Source organism: Bombus flavifrons, chromosome 4 (assembly GCF_040668555.2).
Source record: "Bombus flavifrons isolate JBK064 chromosome 4, iyBomFlav1_principal, whole genome shotgun sequence".
Taxonomy (NCBI): domain Eukaryota; kingdom Metazoa; phylum Arthropoda; class Insecta; order Hymenoptera; family Apidae; genus Bombus; species Bombus flavifrons.
Window position 1 is genome coordinate 13933617 of NC_138445.1, and position 22066 is coordinate 13955682.

General features: G+C 36.5%; 1 protein-coding gene across 5 annotated transcripts in view; it reads left to right on the forward strand.

Annotated features, from left to right (window-relative positions):
- The window catches only part of Src64B (Tyrosine-protein kinase Src64B), an 87637-nt gene that overhangs the window by 26336 nt on the left and 39235 nt on the right, over window positions 1-22066 (forward strand). For 2 of the 5 annotated variants that reach the window (XM_069111350.1, XM_069111346.1), the window contains exon 2: window positions 18914-18980. The exons of 1 other annotated variant lie outside the window; for it this stretch is intronic. The gene's annotated coding sequence lies outside the window, so the exon portion shown is untranslated. Of the gene's footprint in view, window positions 1-2544; window positions 2586-18913; window positions 18981-19689; window positions 19888-22066 lie in introns of those variants that run through there. 2 more of the 5 variants (XM_069111347.1, XM_069111349.1) reach the window with 2 other exon arrangements.

Below are 22066 nucleotides of genomic sequence, written 5' to 3' on the forward strand. Positions count from 1 at the left end.
TAACGAAAAATATACGCGAAAGGAGTATTGCAAAAGAATCGGAGAATTTTCGAAAGTTCGATTTTTATCTGCAAAGTCGAGGAGAATTGTGTGACTACAAGAAAATTCTATTCTTGATACTTTTCGATTGGTTGTCTATTCGAATTTAGATGTTTATGTTAAATCGTCTGTGTATACATAAGTACACACAGTCATAACTTAGAGAGAATTTGTAGGATTTAGATGTTTGATGAAATAGAAAACGAAGAGTTTATTATCTAATCTTAGAGCTAACTCCAGCTGCGACCACTTAAAAATATACCGTTCGTATTTCTTTTCTTCTTCCTTCCCTTCTGTTTTCTTGTATCCTATAAGACTTAGGATAAAAGGAAAAACAGATTAAAGGATTTCTTCGAGGATTAATGGTGGTGCGAAAATTAAAACACAATTTCACGGAAGATGCTCCATTATATTGATTGCTTTCAAATCGATAAGGTTTCATTGCTGTTGATTAAACAAATACGACGATGTGAATGGTTCGTTTAATTATTTATCGAATTAAATTGTGTCGATGAGCTTTTTCTTTATCGAAGAAATTTAGATCACTCAAGGAGATTATTTGCATTATTTATATCGAACATTCTTCTTTAGGAAATAAGACAAGAATCATTATATCATACGTTATTTTCTCAAATTGTTAGATTAATCTCGCAGAAATGAAAAAGAGAAGTTACAAATCGAAGTACATATGTTCTTTTTCAAGCGTCAATTTCGTTTTAATTAATTGGACATTTGTTCAACTTTCATACAGTAAGCTGTCGAGAAAATACTTTCAATTCTACGTGGATTTTAATGAACTATACTTTATCGAATCGCACGATATCGAGCATCATATTCAGTTTAAACAAAAAGATACTATTGATGTTGTATTTTAATTTCATTTGTATATGTTTGATTGCAACCATAAATTAAAAGAATCCATTACCAGAAATAAGAACTACAGTCTGAAATTACAGTCTCAACGTGAGTAATTAACTGTATGAAGCCATACACGATATAAACCGATATGAATCAGCAAATTAACGATATACGATATTTGTTTCGATATTTCGAAAATGTAAAATAGTTCGAAAAATATAAAAATATACATATTACAATACAACAATATTACAAAATATACAACATATAAATCGTTAACGCATTTGTAAAGAACAATAGAACGCGTCGCTAATTGAATAAATTCCATACAACAGCAAACGATCTTCGACGCTTTTCTGAAGAAACGCGAACGACCTTATTATCCAACTCGATACCTTTGTATATTATAAATATATGCATTCGTGGGAAATCGTGATAATCCCGCTCAAGACCGATAGAGACGTAAAGGGTGTTACTATGTTGCCGGTGTCTATTAATGTCGCGGGCCTATTTCCTCCGGATATATCTTGTTGCCGTGCGAAAATTCGTCTCCCCCCGGGGAATGGATATCGATCGATCGTGTGTCCCAAAGAGTCGAAAGCGCCGGGACAGACGGAGAACAGCACAGTTGCGGGGCGCACTAATGCGCGCGAGAGGAGGACAGAGGCACCGATCCTCCGCCTTCGCGTCGCTTTCATCGTAGCAACAGAGGGTGGAAACGAGACGAAGAAAGAAAAGAGCGAACGAACGGTTGGATGGCTCGTTTATTAAAGTTTTCGAGCACGAAACCCTGCTGAACGGCAACCAGTTGAATACACGTAAAAATGTTAAACACGATCCCAGCGGGACTGAGGGAAAAAGAAGGAAAGAAAAAATAATAAGGGGGAAAGAGGGGATAGAAAGAGAAGAAGGGAGATAAAGAAAGGGTAGAGAGATTACACGGAGACTAGATAATAAAACGGGAAGACGGAAACTCGGCCGTCCTCCGCTTTTTACCGCGCCATTTTTCCCGTTCTTTCAACAACTTTCCACGGTCCCGGTATGCATCGCGCAGGAACTTTGTGCCACCAGCCAGAAAATAGGGAGCAAATAGACGAGCAGGCGGGATAAACTATAGGGAAGTGTTTCGTGCTTGCTGGCAACTGGATGTTGCACTCGCTCGGTCGATGCGTATCCCGGCGTCGCTTGTGCATCCGCTCTGATGCTTGTTTACGAAAAATATTGGACAACTTGCGCGACGAGCTATAGGCGAATATGGATTTGTCAGCAGGATCGTGCAAATGTTTCGGTCAGATTGGTGAGAACCTTTGAATTCGGGTTAAAACGTGATTTATGAAAATACTGCTGGGTGCTTGAAATTTTGCCTTTGGATGATACAATATAGAGGCACATGAATCAACGGAAGATTTGTATCGGGAGAGACTCATATTATTGTGCCTTGGAATACCAACGTTGTTTTGGTTTACTAGGTTCAAAGGTAAATGAACTCCGGGCAAAATATTATCGCTGTTATTTGTAATCGTCAACCGGAGTTACGTTGGAACTTTTTGTAATAACACTTGTCGATACAAATAGACGAACGTGCTCTCTAGGACAGTCATAATAACGAGTCATTATAGCGAGTCATAACAGTCGAATAGCGAGCGTAGAGTCGAACAGTAGCATTGAGCGAGCGACGATTACGACTGGTATACATTATCTCTGTACTTGTACTTGCAGTGATTTTAATATACACTGGCTATTGTAATTTTATCATTCGTCTCTTTAATAAATAAGCCAACACGTTTAATATACACCTCGACAAGTTTGGAGATTCTTTGGTTTTATGTAATTTATATATCATCAGTGATTATCTATCGTTTTAATTATTGTTACCGATATGCTATTGTTATATTTGTTACTAGCAATCAGTAGATAACGTTTACGTAACAATTTAAAAGATATACGTTTCATTAGTATACAGGATGTAACATATCACAAAGATATGATTCATAGGGTGATTTAATAATTCTGATGACACATAAGTATATGCTTTTTTACATCTTCTAACTGTTTAATTCCTCGATACTCTTAAGTCTACATTTCCTCTGTATGTCCTATCTATCTGGCGAGAAAGGAAGAAAGGAAGTTTCATTCGATTCGATTCGATTCTACCAGTCGAATCAGCTCTGCCATAGCACGCCAAGGGTGGGAAATTAAACACGAGGGTTATACTATCCGTTTTTAATCGCGCGCCGTTAGTTTTGTTTCCTTTTCCGCCGGGTAGTGCACGGAAATTGAAGCATATGGGTTTCGTGTCTGGTTTGTATTACACGGCTCGTTTCCTTTTCTTTTTCACCCCTATATACGAGCGATACGATTGTTTGTATTCTGGAAACAAGACATCGATTATACTGCTGAAAAAATCGTAAGACGTTTTGACTTCAATCTATTGGAAACGTTCCTCTTTCCTTTCTAATTACAGTAATTATTCCTTTACTTTTAACTATTGATTTTCCGAGTGCCGTGCTTTCATTTCTAGCTTGTTTGCAATTTATTTTTAATTTTCCCCTTCTGCTCTCAATTATTTATAAGATTTCTATTTGTCATTTCTATTTAACGTTCTTCTACGTGATACTGTTGCATTAAAGAAAATTACTAAATAGATTTCTAAGCTAATACGCGCAAGTACAATGTACTTACGTATATAACATTCTATTTCATAATACTAAACGCATATATATGTAGGCATCGTGGAAACGAGTGAATTTAATTAGGTAGATATTTATGTTCGCATATAAGTCGAATAATATTATGGGGATAGAAAGACAAACATTTATTCATTCGTAATCATTTTTTCAGAACCATTTGCATTATCAATATCGCACTAGCGATATTCTGATATCACGTGGCTGACAGTATCTAAAATAAAAATCTCTAATTAATATCCAAATTAACCGGTAAGACAAAATCCAAGATTAACGTTAATAGGTATACGTATTTAATGATTAAAGCAATTTTTGTTAAACTTCGTGCGATCATCTTGCAATGTCAAACGTCGATAAGGATAATATGTAGCACTCTGTGCGTGGTCGTTAATCGATTCCTATTACGTCGGGATCTCATCGATTTATCGTTCCCGTGATGCTCGGTGGTTTTCGCCGGAATTCGAACTAATAATGCGACCGAAAACAATATCGAGAATCGTAATTACGGCGAAGCGCGTACGCGTTCGCCTCGACTCTGTTCGAATATTCTGTATATGGCAGGTTATTCGTTATCGAGCATGCGGTTTGCGACCTGTACACCTACCTTGTATACATTGTACGCGCACAATCGAAATAATACACGTGCTTGTCGTGAATTTATTTTCAAGAAAATTTTCATTATACGTATCGGAAAATCAAAGATATAATGCACACATTCATCGATTAAATTACAAGCCACCTGGCTGAATATTTCGTTTAATTAGCGTAAGATTGCGGTTGGATATTTCAATCTCTTGTATTTGAGAAACTTAAATCACTCGCTCCTTTAATCACTGGTCAATTGGAAATTTTTATTCGCGAAGAAAAGTCCTTTAGGGAAAGTAAATGGTTTTTCAATTAATCTGCTGAAATATTCAATAAACAAAATTTGAAGATTCCTGTATTCCATAAAAGTTATGAAATAAAACTTATAAGATATTCGAAATCGCATTCGAAGTCTGCGTTAAAAAATAAGAGCGTATGCGAATACTTCTTCTAATGACTATGATAGTAACGAAAAAAAGAAGAGAAAAAAGGAAAAAGAGAGGAATAAAACATTTGTCGTGTAATTAGCGGAAAAACGCAAAAACCCTTGATATCTCGGTAACATGGAATTGTAGCAAAAGCAGAGTATTTTTATCCTGGAAACACACCATTGGAGTATTCTAAAAAATTCATAGCTCTTCCACTGACAATAAGCAATAGGAGAAACCTGACGCTCTGGCTGGTAGTATAGTACGGCGAGCAACGATCGTTCTCCAGCGCGATATTGAGCGCACAGGCATTATACGGAATGAAATAAAAGCCGAGCGTATTGTCTAGTTAGATCGTTAGTTAGTAATGAAAATAACACAACCGTTACATAGTTAAGACTTCTGTGAACGGGTGTTTAACTTGGTGTGTGTGGAACACACGCAACAAGAGGGGCGAAACCAGGTTCGAACCGGGAACAGAAGAGAGCGAGACAAATCTTTGAAAGGCCACGGTTGGCTAGTGCTATCAATAGTTCGCTGAAGTGCCTACTTACTTTACCCTCCAACCTTTTGCACAGTGGCGTAGGGAAAAGTAGGGTCAGCCATAATGTCGGCGTTTAGACAAAAGGAACGTACAACGTACCTTGGAGAGCCTCGTCTTTGTTGCACGCCGAAAAGAAGTCGAAGAAGATCGAACGATAACTGGAAGCCTTCCTGGTATCACCTCGCGAGAAAATAAAGTCACTGTACTTATTGGATGTTTGTCGTGACAGAGAAATCAGGGTTCTTTTGTGTTGGCGAAGTAATATTATTAATGCACTACAGATTTTTATGCGTTTATGAAAAATTCAAAGGTGTAAAATTGTACAAGATGTACATACAATGCAATGAACCTCTATTTTTAGCTTCTATTTCCTTGATTACAGTTGTACCTAGACGAATGGGAGTTCAAAAGTTTGGTGCGTGCATATGAATATGTAAGTGTCGATTCTTCTATAGAGGAGATACGCGTGTCAAGCTCAATGCATCGTGAGTTCTATGTTCTATTGTCGTTCTATTTCAATAAATATTGTATCGTCGATACTGGGAACCCCCAATGTATCATCAGGGTTTAGGCTTAGGCCCGGGGTTTGAGTGGTGATACTCATAAGGACTTAAGGACTACTGCGGTTCTGACAATAAGAGTCATGCATGTTAGTTTCGGAGTGTCGACAAGGGTGCGATCTCTTATGTTGCTGTCTGCCACAGAAGATCGTTTACACGGTACCAATGATTCGGGTGTACTCGGATACATTCGGAATACTCAGGTACACTCGGGTACACTCGGATATACTCGGATATACTCAAATACACTCGGGTATACTCAGGTACACTCAGTTACATTCGTGAACACTAGAGGACACGGTGCCCCGTGGCATGTGGGAAGCGAACGATCTAGCCACGAAGTGGGCAGGTTGATGAATACTGTAACAAAAATTGTGAGTCAAAGAAATCTCAGCATTTAATATCAGCATAATCGCAGAACTTTGCGAGATATACGTATTACTTCACAAAAGAAGAAGTAGAAAAAATCGATGAAATTATGTTATTAAAATATGTTATTATAAGATATACATCGATCGGGAGTTCTGACAGGAAGATTTCAAAAATTTCAAAAAGTGTAGCTAATGATTTTGGCCTGCTAACGGCTCATATATTCGGAAAGATATGAATTTACACAAACATCAAGAGTTCGTTTATTATTAACTGAATTATCGCGCAAGAGGGAGCCATAGTGCACAACAAGAAAGTAGAATTAGATCGAACACACGTATAGATCGTTATTCACGCCGAAACTTATCGTCGTTTATCAAACAAAATGGAAGCACGGTCGTCTGAGTTGCAAAATCAATCTGGGACAAACGACATCGACAGGGAACCAACTGTTTGTCGCTGAGAAACTTTACGGCTATTTTATTTCGCAAACGCGTCCTCCGCTTTTTCTGTAGAATTTCGTTTCCGCAGGGAACACGTTCTCCGAGTTTGCCTAGGAAAGTCTCGTAAATTTCTGGAAACCGTGCTCACGGGCAAAGCGAAGCAGATGGAAACGAAGTTGGAAAGAGCTGCGAGAACTCGCCAGGAAGTCGTTTTGGGATCGACCTAATAGCATTTTAGCGATATCGAACGGGAGTACCAACGTAACTCAACAATGACGCAGGGTGGAAAAGGTTGTTGACCTTTAAAAAACTGTGTCCGAGTGCTCTAGAAACCCCGAATCCGACGCGACAGGGATCCGTCGGATTATTTTCCGATCGGGCTTCTTCGCGTTCCTCTTTCGCGCCACTGAACAACCAGACTCTATTTTCGGACAAACAGCTCACTTTGCTTTTTGTCACCGATAGGTTCGACGCTCCTTTTAAGTTAGAGAAACGAGACGCTTGGCTGTTTGAATACGATTGAGTGTTTGGTTGGGGTCATTTGAAGTATTTGAATATTGAATCCTATTATAGATGAGCCTTTACTCTTGAACCGTTGAATAAAATGACGTGCGAATTTCGTACTTCTTATTCTTAACATTAAAATGTTGTCGCTTATTTGCACACGTAGGTTTTCATCTAATTACAATTAACGATATTTTTGAAGCTGTTATACATAGGAACGATACGTTACTTATAAGATAAAATTTATCTCTTCGTCTCTTCTGAATTTTTTTAATGTCGAGAAAAAGATACTCTTTATTTTTTACTTCTATTATAACATGCTTGAAAAAATACTTGTTTACATATTTATAGCGGTTGTGTTTCTTTTATAGTTAGGTCTGAATTGATTAATAAATAAATTCTAACGTCAATCTCCCTTAAAAGCATAAATATCGTTCGAAATGCAACATCACGTACTGTCATTAAATTTATCTACATTTGTATATTGTTCAGATTGGAAAATGTGACTGCATCTCTATCCTAAATTGCAGCCTGTATTTTTCTATAATATTTATTTCATTCGTTTATCCATAAAAAGGAAATACTAAGGTAGATATCTATGGGTTAAAATTTATAATAAAAGTCAGTGTTTGAGCGTCATTATAGTTTGAAATTTTAATTATTCCGGTATATCAGCTTAGTCCTTGATCAATTCGTTACCCACACATTTATAATGTCAATAAAATATGGAAATATGTGTAGGATGTATTTTATTGCACGACCTAGAGGCACATGCTATTAGGTTGTATCTAGCAGTATATAACACATAACGATGAAATTAGTGGGACACATGTGGTCACATTTTGTGGCTCGTAAGGGTAGGCCATGAATTGGACGCTGACGAAATCAAGATTTAATACGTACTTAGTACATGATGTGTGTGGACGGAGTATAGAATACTGTGTATGATTTCCATTAGGGGAACACTGCCTTCTGACGAAGAAATATCCATTTTATTAACATATTTCACATGAAAATGGTCTTCTTCATGTAACTTTATATTCGAATGATCTCTTGTATATTATCACTTAAGTAATGTTATAATATTTTCATTTTATTTGAAACATATTCAAATATGTATTTTATTTTTATTTTAGATATGTTAAAATATTTGATGTTCCCCGTGTTTCGTATCGTCTAAATAAGAACAATAAAAAAAGCCAATAACAATAAAAGAAAAAGAAAACGAATAATAAGGCTAAGTATTTTAAATCGAAGAAAAACAAAGATAGCATAAAGAAAATAATAAACATTCAGAGTTCTTCAGTTTCGAGATAATAGATAGGACATTTTAACTAAATAAAATAGGATGAACAATATAAAATATAGCACGTAATGAAAATTCGGCCAACACTAATTTAATTATCGTGCTAAAAATTTCTCGCGTAGAACTTGATGGAAAAGTAAATTTCGTTGTACGATCCAAAAGCAAAAGCTTTTTTATTCGCGGGTAATTGTTCATGGGCAAGTATATTACGAAACGCGAACGTCGCGTCGTGGCGAGTTTCCGGTACGGCGCACGGATCGACGATTACTCGGGAAAGGCGGACAGGCTGAGAATGAAATTTGGATTCGGTTCGAAAGAATTAAATTCGTGCGGGCGAGCACCTTCTCAGCCTGCGAATCAGCCAGGTGTTCCAACACGTCGCTGAATTTTCGTTATTTCGCCGACTGGCCACCGCACCGACACGATTTCCGCATCGAGCGACTGACCTTTCGGTGGTGGCCGACTGTTCCGGAAACCTCGAATCAGCTAACGAAAATTTCGCTATCCAACGTTTCCAACGATCGAATCTCGATGCTCTGTTTGAATGGTCGTTTTATCCGCATACATATTTATTCTGGGAAGTCCAGGTACATTGGTGAATCGACAAAGTTTACTCATTTCGATATCCATTCTTACGTATTTATTCGCGTTTGAATACGCGATGACTTGAAAATACGATTGCATGTTTGAATAGGTATTCGAGGAGAAATCGTTTAGATTTAGATGATTTACTGTAGTTTACTGTAGTGAAAAAGAAAGGGCATTTTTCTCCGCACTGTTTTGATATTTCAAAGTACGTACAGTGAGGTTTGAAAATAGATTAGGCTGTTGTTTAATTTCTACTTTCATCGTTCGTATTAACGAAATGTAATTGTAGCTTTTATCATTTTTTATAGCGAAATGGAATTGTTAATTTTTATCACGTTTAATAGCGAAGTATCACAGTATTTCTATATTTTGTAACTACAAGATGTATTTCTGTTCTTATTGTTTGCAGTAGCAAAGTAATGGCTATGTGTATAGACTGCGGATAATTCAGATTCTTGTGAATATAATTAAAGAAACGGAAACTGGGCAGAAAATTGTTTGATCTACTGAACGCTGTAATAAATAGTCTAAATATTTTAATATATTTTTGCATACTATATTTAAAGATTTACCGTGAATCCATAAATATCCACAGTCTAGTAATATATTATATGCAAAGGCAAAGTTACATTTGTATCTAAACAATGAAATAGTTTTTAGTAGTTAAATTGGAAGTGTTTGAAGCAAAGTTTGCATCTATTCGTTGGTAGTTATTAGCACAAGAGCTGTTTGTCGAGAAGAGGCAGTCTAAAGCACAAGTATGTTGGAAAACAGGATTTGAGAACAAGAATTCACTTGTCAGGAGTTGTTTGTCAGTCAGCAGTAAGCAGTATGTAGTCCAGTGATTAATTAGGATCGAGTAATTGGATCTCTAGTTGGCTCGAAATTATGTAGCACTACCTTCGTTTATTGCTCAGTCTCAACAAATAAGCTGGCTTGAACTTTCTCTCGGCTGTTCTTTCGAGGAGATTGATGCTCTTTCCGCTACAATCATAGTCATTTAGATCATTGAGATGATTGAGAACCGTGTCACGACTCTATACTATACAACATCTATGGATGTGGTTATTTACATTTAAACAAGACCAAATTTTCACTCGTAGCGTTCTTTTGCATAGTTTCTTTATTTAAGTATTCACCATTTAATAGATAAAAAATTTACAGCTTTGAAAATTACTCCATCAAAATGATATTTAAGTATAAAGCTTCCGATACTTTCCTTCTTCATCGTGCAGACAAATCTATTTTTAGCATAAATAAGGTTAGTCGCATTCAAAGTTTAACGATTCGAATGATTTTGGTCCTGAATATTCACTGGAAGAATTGCAATGATATTTGAAACGAGTCGATTACGTTCGCCTATTTCAATCATTTCGCGTTTCAAATGTACCGGCGAACAACTCCGTGCATGGAAACAATTCCTCACTCTCGCTGGATCTATTTTAATCGCAGTCATCCTTGTGAACGTTCACGAATCGTCGTGTGAAAGCGTCTTTTCAGTATGCAAACCGCGCGACAAGTCTGCACAACAGAACTCAATAACCTGCAAAATCGTCGTTAGAATCAACCTGTGCTCGAGACAGATTTTCCGTATTAAACTGAATGAGAACGAGAATCAGTTCTTTTTCATTCATATAAAACCATGCCAGAATTCCTATCTATTTTTTGAAGAATATCTTTTTACCTTTCTTATAGTTACAAACTCTTATTTCGTTCGATTATTATATTATTTTCTTATTATTCTTACATTTTCTTATTTACACTTAAGTATTCGTTTTATTTCCTCACCCTTTTTTAAATAATATTCTCCTTCTTTTTTTACTTATTCCTTTACATACGTATAATCCTATCGCTCTTTCTTATATTTTATTATTACGTTAATTGTTTATAATTCTTACATTTCTCATTTTCCAAAATTCCTGTCTATTCGTTAATAGACTATAGACCTTCAAGATTGCATTGCTATGAAGATATCAACTCGCGTAAATATGTAATTGTGCAAGGAGCATAAATGGCACTATTGTAGTTACCAAATTGAATCACGAAATTTTATGGGCAACTTTGAAAATGAACTCGCTGTGTCTCTTGTCTAGTCATTAACAACGAACTTGACCGTATTGAACAATTTTTTGCATTTTTTGCAATTGCATTGCTATGAAGATATCAACTCGCGTAAATATGTAATTGTGCAAGGAGCATAAATGGCACTATTGTAGTTACCAAATTGAATCATGAAATTTTATAGGCAACTTCGAAAATGAACTCGCTGTGTCTCTTGTCTAGTCATTAACAACGAACTTAACCGTATTAAACAATGATAAATTTTCGTGCGGAAAGTTGAGGCTAGTTAGACTTGTGGTATGGCGTACCGTTGACCTAAGTTCAATCTTGCTTCTTCCGCTTCCTGCATCATGAAAGGGCCGTTAACAGTAATTTTACAGCCGTTAAAAGTAAATCGCGAACGATAATACGACGGAGAGCACCGATTACAAAGGCGTTGTACAACAAACTGTCGATACCAGATAAAGGGTTCGAGCTGAAGATTAAAAAGCTTTGAGGAAGAGATTAGCGAACTTAATGCCGGGGGAGTGTTCTCTTGCGATCACGGTTAAAATGACTCGAAGCAATCAAGCTTTCTGATACGTTCAATCAATATTTTTCTTCCGTGTTTTTTCATCCTCTTTAAACTTTCCACGCAGAATTTTTATATTTTCTCAAAGTTTTCATTACAAGGAAGTTTTAAAATACGCAGGTGCATACGTATACCTTAACCTTCTGTCATGTCGTGCGATATTTGTTTTCTTCTTTTTAATATATCTTCTTTATCATATTGTAATATTTTTTTCTTTCTTCTGTAACAAATATAACCGTAATCAAATTTGTAACCAGAGTTAGACCTACTTTGAGACTTACCATATAACGAAGTTGCTTTTATGAAAAACGATCTACGTCCTTCTGATTTATTGTCGAATGAATTAAAGCGGTTCTATTAAAGTAACTCATCTAATAGTTTCACAGCTTCATAATTTATTTAAATACGATTCTACTGAAATATAATTACAGATGCACTTGTAGTAATCACGTAGTATGAATGATATTTTATTGAAAAAAGTTGAAATACGTTGGACGAAAACTAAAGACGCTTTCGTAGAATACGAAAAACACGAATCGGAGTTCTTACCACGAATTCTTCGATTTGAATGTAATACACGTAAACCGTACTATTCTTATTAATAAAATAAAAATATGTATTCTTGTTTATCGTTGAAAAATCGTGTTTTCGCTAATATATTCCTATTGATGGAATAAAAATATATTTTTATTCATTGACGAGAAAATTCATTCCAACAAACTGGAGAAACCTCGAACTCGAAATATATTTCTCAAATAAGACAACTCGCACATCTGTTAATCGAGAAAATGAAAGAAGAAATATACTTTCCAAGGGCAGCGACCAGTGGCCAACAACAGAACGCCGCGCGCGCAATTTCAATCGATCAAAGGGACGAAACGAATTTTGTGCGCGTCATACACACACAGAGTGAGTTGTGCAAATCGGCGACCGGTTGGTTCTTCTGGAAACGAATCGATCGATTGTAGCGAGTACAACGACCGAATTAATAACGACAGCGGACTACGTAACGCGAGGAAGCGGCGCGTGCGAAAATTTATTGGCAATTTTCTCAGTTCTCCGGGAACTTTCCTTATGGTGCAACCGCACGAAAGTCGGCTGACTGTATGTAGGTCGAGATTGAATATAAATTTGTAGATCGAACGACGATTATTATCGATCGATAATACCTTTGCCATTCCGTCACGATCAGTCAGCTTTTTCACCTCTGTCTCTAATCATCGGTATGCGTGTATCCGGTTCACGGTGTACAATTTACTGCAATGAACTTTTAGTCGAATAATAGATAGTCAATGAAATTTTATTTCTTACCATCCATCGCTTCGTTATAGCTCCTTTTCTCTCTTTCTTCTTATTGGTTTATCTATCAAGTAAGAAGTACAATTTTATTTATTAATCGTTCATTCGTTATTTTATTAATTGTAATGTTATTTGTAAGCATTTATTCGTTTATTGAATCAAGGAACGAAGTTTCATTCATTATTTATTACTCGTTTATTTACTGCTTGAATAAAGTTTCCTGCTCTTTTACTAACTTTATTATTATAATCATATACAAGTTATATACACGTTACCTGTTCCTCGTTATTTTATTTATTCGTTTTTTTTTTATGGAATAAACAACTTCGTAGAAAATTTGATATCCGAGAGGCTGATATATTCGTCTTCGAATTTCGATATAAAAGAAAAGTAAAATGTCTCGTATGTACGTCAAATCATTAATATGTACAAATAACTGTTGATATTTAGATCGTTCATCAGGATCCATACGTATTCAGTACTGACCTAATTTATTCGTTATTCACGAACAGCGAATAATTCGAATAACGATCCATTTCATAAAATGGATTCATTCGTTATTCGAAGTATCTTCTAGTTAACGCTGATTGCCAATTGGTTAACGATATGGTTCCATTAGCGGATAAATATCGACAATTTGGTTGGACCAATAGCACCTAGTTCTAATTGCCACGCAATACGCGCGTAACTACGTAAGCTGTATGCGTGTATACGCTCGTTATGTCTTCACTGACAAGTTAACGACTGTTCAAGCTTGTTCTTGGCAAAGTTTATCGTCACGAATACCTTCTACTTTGAGGGATTCATTTCGTAGTCGCCGTGCGTTTCTCGAGTTGAAGTGCATCCTAGCGAGGAAAGTTGCATTTCATCGTTTCGGCTTTTTAGGCTCGATCCACACTATCGGTTCGCTCTTGGTTCGATCTTGTCTCCACGATGATCCTTGGGAAGAATATTTTGCTTGCAGCAGGATCGAAACTGAGTCGATAGAACGAAGAGCGAACGCGTTTCTCGATCTACCGTCAGGCAACCCATGATTTTTCGAGCGTTGCTACGACTGACCGTATAGCCGATTCTGTCTAATAAAAACTCATTTTTTCTTCATTCTTTGTTACTTAATTTCCAGTTTGTTTAAATTCTTAATAGATTTTTAAACGGTATATCATTCATCTATGAAAAAGACATCGTCTAACTGTTAAAGTTTCTGCTTCTGCTATATGACGAGACGTGTTAACCAGTCAACTGCGGGATTTAATTTCAGAAATCTGTCATGGGATTAGATCAGATAGGAACGACAACGAATATACGCGTCAAACGCAGCGAAATAAAGCTTTCGTTCGACGTGTATACTCGTCAAACTCAGTTAACTGTGAATTATTTTGTCTTTCGTGGATTTTACACGTGTCGTGCGTTGATGGTAAGTTGGCAGTCGCTAATCGCTACGACATAGCACACAGACAAGCGAGATATATATTGCGTTTTATCGCTTACAATCGCGCGTTGATATATTATTTTATCTGCATATGCATGTGGCGCGTTCACGTTATCGGATCAATTTCCAACAAATCCGATCTCGCTCCAGTAAAATATTCTTCCCAAGAATCGTTGGAGGGACGGGATCGCAGGTGAGATCGGTCGTTACTGTCGGTGTGAGTACGTATAATTGAAAGTACGGAATAACAATTTGACGGAATCGAGGGCGGATCGGTGCGATGACGTGGATGGAAAACAACTGTGGACACGCAGGGATGCGGTGGAACCGAGAACGAAACGATAGTGTGGATGGAGCCTTAGAATTTCAATGCATTCGCTGTCGTTAATAGCTGGGGAATGTGTCGTTTTCCAAGTGGATGGTTAACATAGAAATTAGTCGTAAAATATACACGATTCTCTGAATCCGATTTTCTATTCTAACACTCTGTACTTGTGGAATTTCAATATTCTATATGAGGCTTTTAAACGTTCTACGAGAGTGTAATGTACAATTAGTAGACTATGAATTTTTTATAGGATGCAGGTAATATGTAAAAATATACAAAGTATCCAAAGAATAATACTCGTTATAATACTTGTTGTGTCTTACTTCTTTATTCGTGTTGATAGGAATATAAATATGCTTAAACAGCTGCAGTCTGCCAGTCATGGGTGTCTGAATCTTTCAATGTATTTGAATACCTCCGTGGCTGTTAACAACGCCATTATATCGATCGTACGATATTTTAATAAAAATCAACGATTGTATACATTAAAATATTAGAATGTCTAAAAATTTGTAATTGTTTCAAAAGAGAGAATAATTTTTAAATTTGCCAGAATTCGTTTATCTTGCCATTTAAATTAATATACAGAGAAACTCAAACTGAAGAAATTAAAAATTTCATATTGAAAGAACGAACACAATATTTCATTAATAGGTACAGCGTGGATAATAATCCTATTTTGAAAATTCCTCGGGATTCGCTTACCTTACCATCGATGTAAATTAAAATACAAAAACGCCCAACAATTGTTAGTTTCGTATTAAAAGAAAGAATGCAATATTTTAACGATACGGCACGTATAATAATCCTATTCTGAATTTGACAGAATTTATCCAAAGTAATACGTTGTTATACAAAATACAAACTATATGTGGAACGCGCTAATGGGAAATTTAATCCGATTATGCAACGAAATTCCCGATATACATGCAGTATGATATTTAAAAGACTAACGTAATGCACAATGGAAACGGTTTGCTCTCTCTCTCTCCCTCTCCCTCTTCCTCTCCCCCTCCCCCATATATATATTTGCAGTTTTTATTCTCAACAGAATATGTTAATGTGCTCGATATGAAATAAAACAAGAACACGTTTATCTATTGCGTTTCTTATCTATTGCGTTTATCTATATTTCGAGCTTATGCGCGATAACACACGTGCATAATATCTAGGATAAGCTGTAGAAGTTAGGTGGAATACGTATAGGAGGGAATACATTAATAGGACGTTCAATTTAGATTACATAGCCGATTGCATTGATACAATATTAAATTAAATTGAAAAACACGTATCACTGTTCATTCTTTTTCAGAAGTATTCGCTGCTCGATGAAAAGTTGTTTTATTTGTACATTATCGTTCTATGAAAACTGTTTCTTATTTTTAGTAGTTTGACGGTTTTTCTAAAGTTTTAATAGAAATTTCATTAATAAATTATCATGGAATAAAGCTCCGATCGAGAAGATCAGGCTATTCTTCTCCTAGAGGAAATTTCCTTTTATCCACAACGATCCTCTCAAATAAAAAATCCACGTGTCTTAAACGATTACTCACCAAACGACACTTGCAGAAACTTCCACACTTTCGAACATCTCGCAAACCGTATCGATAACAAATATTCTCTATAAAAGTGATCATGAATCGCTTCATCCAGTCATCTACATTCAGTTCGTACACTCTCGCCCCTCATCCTACTATTGTACGTTTGTATTTCGCAAACGTCCAGTAATGGTGATAGGAAAATGGAGCAACGACAGCTTCTAAAAATATCACTCGGATCATTCATGACGAAAAAAGGAAAGAAAAAAGAAGACGCTTTACCGGAAGAGAGTTAGCAACAGAAAAACAGGCGAGGTTGTGTTTGGTAATCAAAGCGGGGTGACTCAACTGCGAAATTTCACTAAAAATCGACGCTAGTACATGGAACGTGACTTTTCTCTTTCATTCTTTTTTTTAGTTCCATAGTGTCATATTTTTCTCGCTCGAGAAATACCGTCGTGTATCCATAAAACGTTTCTACAAGTGTTCCAATACTTCGTCAGTTATTGTATGTTGATTAGCGTTTGAATACTCTCAACAGCTATTGTATGTTGATTACAGATATTCTTTGCTCTTCTCATTCGATACTATCTTCGCTATAACTTGCTTCCATATAACTTTGCTGTACTTCGATATAAATCCTTAAACGTTTATCTTTATTTTTGACACTGTACATTTTCCTCTTTCTTCCCCTCTCATCCATATCGCAATTTCCTTGTTCCTTCTTCTTCTTCCTTCTCGTCTGTCGCGTCTTCCTTCCTTTTCTCCCCTCTTTTTTTCCCTTTTTATCTTAGTTTTTTGTAGCGTACCGAGGCATCAAAGCTTTGTCGGCGCGTTGGCCGGAACAACGAGCAGATTTGAAATTAGCACGGCCCGATGGAGGAGAGAGAGACAAGCCGACGAGCCTCTCCCCGTTTCGCAGTCGGTCGAATCCTACCTTTCCCTTTTCCAGGCGCCGCGCCTCGCCGCCGTCGAGTCTTCCTCGAGGGCCTTTGCACTCCTCCACTACGTCATTACCACGTTAATCGTTCTACCCTTATCGGGGGAGAGGCTATCGATCTCTCAGGGGCATACACACGAAGCCACGCGACTTTGCCCGCAAGAACCCCCGAAGCGCTCCACGACGATATATTTCTTACGATAGGCGGAAGAAAACCCGTTTGAGATATGTCCTTTGTTTTTCTGCACCACCGTATATTACTATCTGTGCCAGGCATTGTTCCATCACCGTCGCAGATTCACTTTTTTCATCTGATCTTCCCCTTTCTTTTTTTATACGATCATCGAAGGTTGAAAGAGGGTAGAGAAGTGGAGGAACGTGATTGGATAGTATGAAAATATCAACGCCTGCAACTGTTGGCAGCAACGTGGAAGAAGAGAGTGTGGCGAGTTTGATTGCGTTTAAGCTTTGTTGCTTGTGTCGGTGCTGCATTCTTACGCGGTAATTTAATGACCAATAATTATACGTTATAAAATACATATTAATTTTTCATTTTATAATTTTACGATAAGTACGTACGACGACCAAACGACTCGTAACATGTGAGATTTCCTTGTGAAAGGAAAGAAGTAGGAAACCGAAAGGATATAAAAGAATTCGTTGGTCGTAGTATTATGTAGCTTACGACTTGGAAAATTCCAACGAGTAACATTAATTCCATTCTAATTTCCTGTAAATTTTTCAAAATCGAGATTTGAAAATTCCGAACATCCTTCTCTAGAACTTTTCTCCTCGTCGTCTTTATAATTTTCTTCGTGAATTTTTAATAGTTGAAATTAGAAAATTGTATTTAACTGTCTCTTAATTAAATATATTTATAACAATTTTGCACACACGGTATACGTCTTTCGAAAGAAAGAAATTGAACGAGGTATTAAATATTACAAAGCTCAATCTGCAATGGTAATATCCGGAAGACAAAGGTTGCACGTTCTTGATTTCCTTCGATCTGGACGTTTAATAACTTCATTCAATTTAAGCAAGAATATCGACGATCGTATTTCACGCGGACATCGCCGCGTTTCAAGTTCGAAACACTCGATCGAGAAACTTTTATCGTAAGTATGGCATTTACATGGTGGAGAATTTGAACGGAACTTGCAGATTCCCTTCCTGCAGAACTTCTCTATGGAAGACATCAAAGAACCGGTTCTTTGGTCAATTTGAAACTTTAACGAGTTTTTATCAGGCCAATCGTAATCCACCAAATGCGAAGGGAACAGCAGAATTTCGCGAGAAACGACGAGCATAGCGCATTTGTATGTGATATGTGTCTCTAGGGAGAAGATTTCACCGTGTAATTTGCTTGGTTGAATTCCATATCTTCTACGAATAATCTAAGAAATAAGAATAGCAGCAATTTTATTGTATTTATCTTGTAAATCTAATCTGCTAAAAAATGAAATTTCGAAGAATTTGCGTGGGTTCGTGGGAAATAACGTATAATCAAGGCAACTTTCATTATACGCGTCTATTAACATTATACGCAGAGATTCTAAAGAACAAAATACATGTTGTATCTTTTACGGCACTTACAGGAGAATTTTGAATAGAGAAGATTGAAAGAAGATTCGAGTTCAAGTGTTACGTGTAATTTTGTTATCAACAAAAGTAACGATAATAGTAATAATATCGAATACACAGATCAAGGAAATATTAATTACTTCATTTGTGATATATGCAAAAATGATATTTGAATAAAAATGTGTATTCTAACACCTTAAAATGTAATAGCCACACGACAATCACTAAATATAAGCAAACGATGTGTTTCAGAAATGTCCAATGGCTAAGGGAGGACGCGTGTCATAGAAGCTGAACTCGAGCTGAACTTCAGATTGAGGTTCGTTCTTTGTTTCTTTCGGCGTGTACATACGTACATATGTCGTGTAGTAATACATTTTTTTTTTTATTTAGTTGTTTACATTCACAATTTGTCCGATTTGGACATTTGGTAGAATTTGTAGTAATACATACGTGAAATTTTTAAGCATACATATACATTGAATCGTAAAATAGGTGTACAGATTTATTGGTTTGGCAACTAAATGATTGCGGATTTTGTCAATACCACCTAATGGCAAAATCCGCAATCACTTAGTTGCCAGCCCAATACATACATAAATGTTGAAGAATTAAAATCGTGTAATGACGGCGAAAATTCTCTTATTGTTAGTTTTAAAACGGCGTATAAAACGATTTAAGTCGGAAATTTCGCGTTCTAAAACACGACGTGAACGTAAGCGCGTTATTGATTACGAATTGAACAATCGACAAGTGTAGAGATTCGATGAAATACGAACGAAACTTGGCGATTGCGCTAGTAAAAAAGACGGAGGAAAATATTGAAGCAACCGAGATATCAAAAATTGCACATCTCGCGTTAGCTAGAAGATCAAAGACATTGTACGAGTTGTCAAATTTTTGAAATGGACATTTCAAAAACAAAACATGTGTAAACCGTACAACCCCTAGAATCTATATATCAGTCGAACATATCGATTCCGGCGATTTCGATCTCACGTTCAACCAGCTTCCGGTGTTCACATAAATCGTCACGTACTTGGGTATCGTCTTCGAGCGTCGCAGACGATGACTACGTTCCACGCGATGATTGTCAGTGCACGAAGGAAGTCCCTTATACACGCGGCTCGCATACTCGATGACCAAACGCGAGAACGAACTTACGCGTTCGTTCGAAAGAAGAGGCAAACATAAGAAAGAAAATAAGAGAGCCCGTAACCAGTAAGGTGAGCCAGGATCGATGGTTTTTTTCCAAAAGCCGCGTCGTTCGTTGTCCATTGAATCGTAATGTTGGAAAAGTTAAACGAATCCCCTTCGTCTCCATCCTTTTCGCCATCCCTTTTTCTCTTCTCTCGTTACTCGTTTCGTCTCTATCGCTATCCAATTCTATGTCTCTGCTTCTCTCTCTTTCTCTTTTTATTTCTTTCTCTTTATCTGTATGTTGTTTGGTTGCAATGGCACTGTAGTTGTACCTGCGACATCCTGAAGTTTCTCTACGCGTGGACGCTTTGTCAGGCTGGTGGGAAAAGGTATGCTTCGTTGCTTGTAATCGTGTTGCCCGGTTGTATCCATTTTTGCGCCGCTTTTGTGTAGATCGTCGTCGCTATAATGCGGCTTTATTTAGAAAATGGAAAAACACGGACGACTAAAATACCGTTTGAACGCTCGTCTGCTTTTGTCTTCGTGTTACGCTTGTCGATCAATTGGATCTCACTCTCCGATGACGATTACTTGGACTCATAACATTGCGATTGTAGTAAAGCGTTATTCAAATTTGGTCTTATTTCGTATATTTAATTATCCGTTATCGTATCGATTATTACAAATCATATTTCATTCAGACGTGGTCGGATTTCCTTGCAACGTTTTAAAAAAAAATAATTTTTATAATTTAATAAATAATACAATTCATCGTCGATACGTAACGATATCGTTAATTACAATTATTAATTCGAGTCGTCGATATAGATTCTTGCATTGCCTACTTTTCAAGAACTGGTTCGTTTATTCTAAAGGATACTGACAAAACTAACATTATCTCACCATCCTGCATTTGGAAACATTATAGACAAATTAATTGAATTCATATTCTCATCGATACAATATCTAACAACCTCGTGAATGAGATAAATTTAATTATATTATATTCCGAAACGTAACATGGTTCCTTATTAACGTATGAGACAGCCACGAACATTATTCGGTTTATAAGTTTGCAGATGTATTCTCGTCTCACGCGTTAACGAGGAATCTTGTTACATCTGGCCATCATTTTCCAAGCAAATTATTCAAAAAGAGCAACATGCATATATACGTTAAATTTATCTTAATGTCGTATTAATCAACGAACGTATTAAAATAGATATTCTTATCCGAAGCCAAATACAAATCTTATCTTCTTCAAGAAAAACTAAACGACCTACAAAGACGCGATTTAGGTGTACAGCAAGCATGTTGTAAAATAATAACGTCTGAAAGTTATGAAAAAGGTTATCCAGTGTTCGGAAGATCCACTATATAAATTTGCTTCTGGCGTTATCTTTAACATTATTTCCCTCTGTTTGGGCGAGCGATACGTTATCACGTGGAAAAGGACGATAAGTACTCTTAAATCTCCTATTGTGAAAGCATGCACCCTTTGGGCGATCACTTGGTGAACGTAAAATACCAGTTAGATAGTTCTTGAGCGGTTAAATTGGAAATCAGCGAAAGACCCAAGAGCCAAGAGGATCTTTAGCCGTCGTCTCTCGTGCTTTCACGGACGTGTCTAGATAAGCTAGCAACTAGCAACGCCTATAGCGCGCTCTGAATCCTTAATATTTCCCTAAAGGTGATATGCTTGGTCGATTATATTTCTCGCGATTAAAGAATTATTTTTCCCATCAGTAAATCGTAATTCGGTCGCTAATTGTAGGGTGGCAGACATATAGGCGGACTGTCGGTTATAAATGTTAACGTATTGTCCTATATTTAATAGATTTATAATAAAATAATTAGGAAATGAAAGGAATAGAAAGTTTTATTAATTGAAAGATTTCTTAATTTGTATTAAATATCAGGGAATACACATTACGACTAGATTGTGGATTTTTATGCGTTTATGGGAAATTTAAAGGTACAGAAACGTAGAAAATAATGGAAAATTACATATAATATGTAAAGTAAGGTACTTGCTATATCTAGTAGACAAAGACAAGTTTCTACTTAAATTTCATTTCTTCGATTTACTACGGTACAACAAAGATACGAATTTGCATAAATATGCGCAGTCTAGTAATAATTGACGTATTAGCGTTCGTGATACATTTTCAACGTTGTTTCCATACTTTTAAGCAATATCGAGTTTGATCCTTTCCTCTTTCGTGCCGCGAATCTCAAAATAACACGAAACGAAGGTAAAAGCTT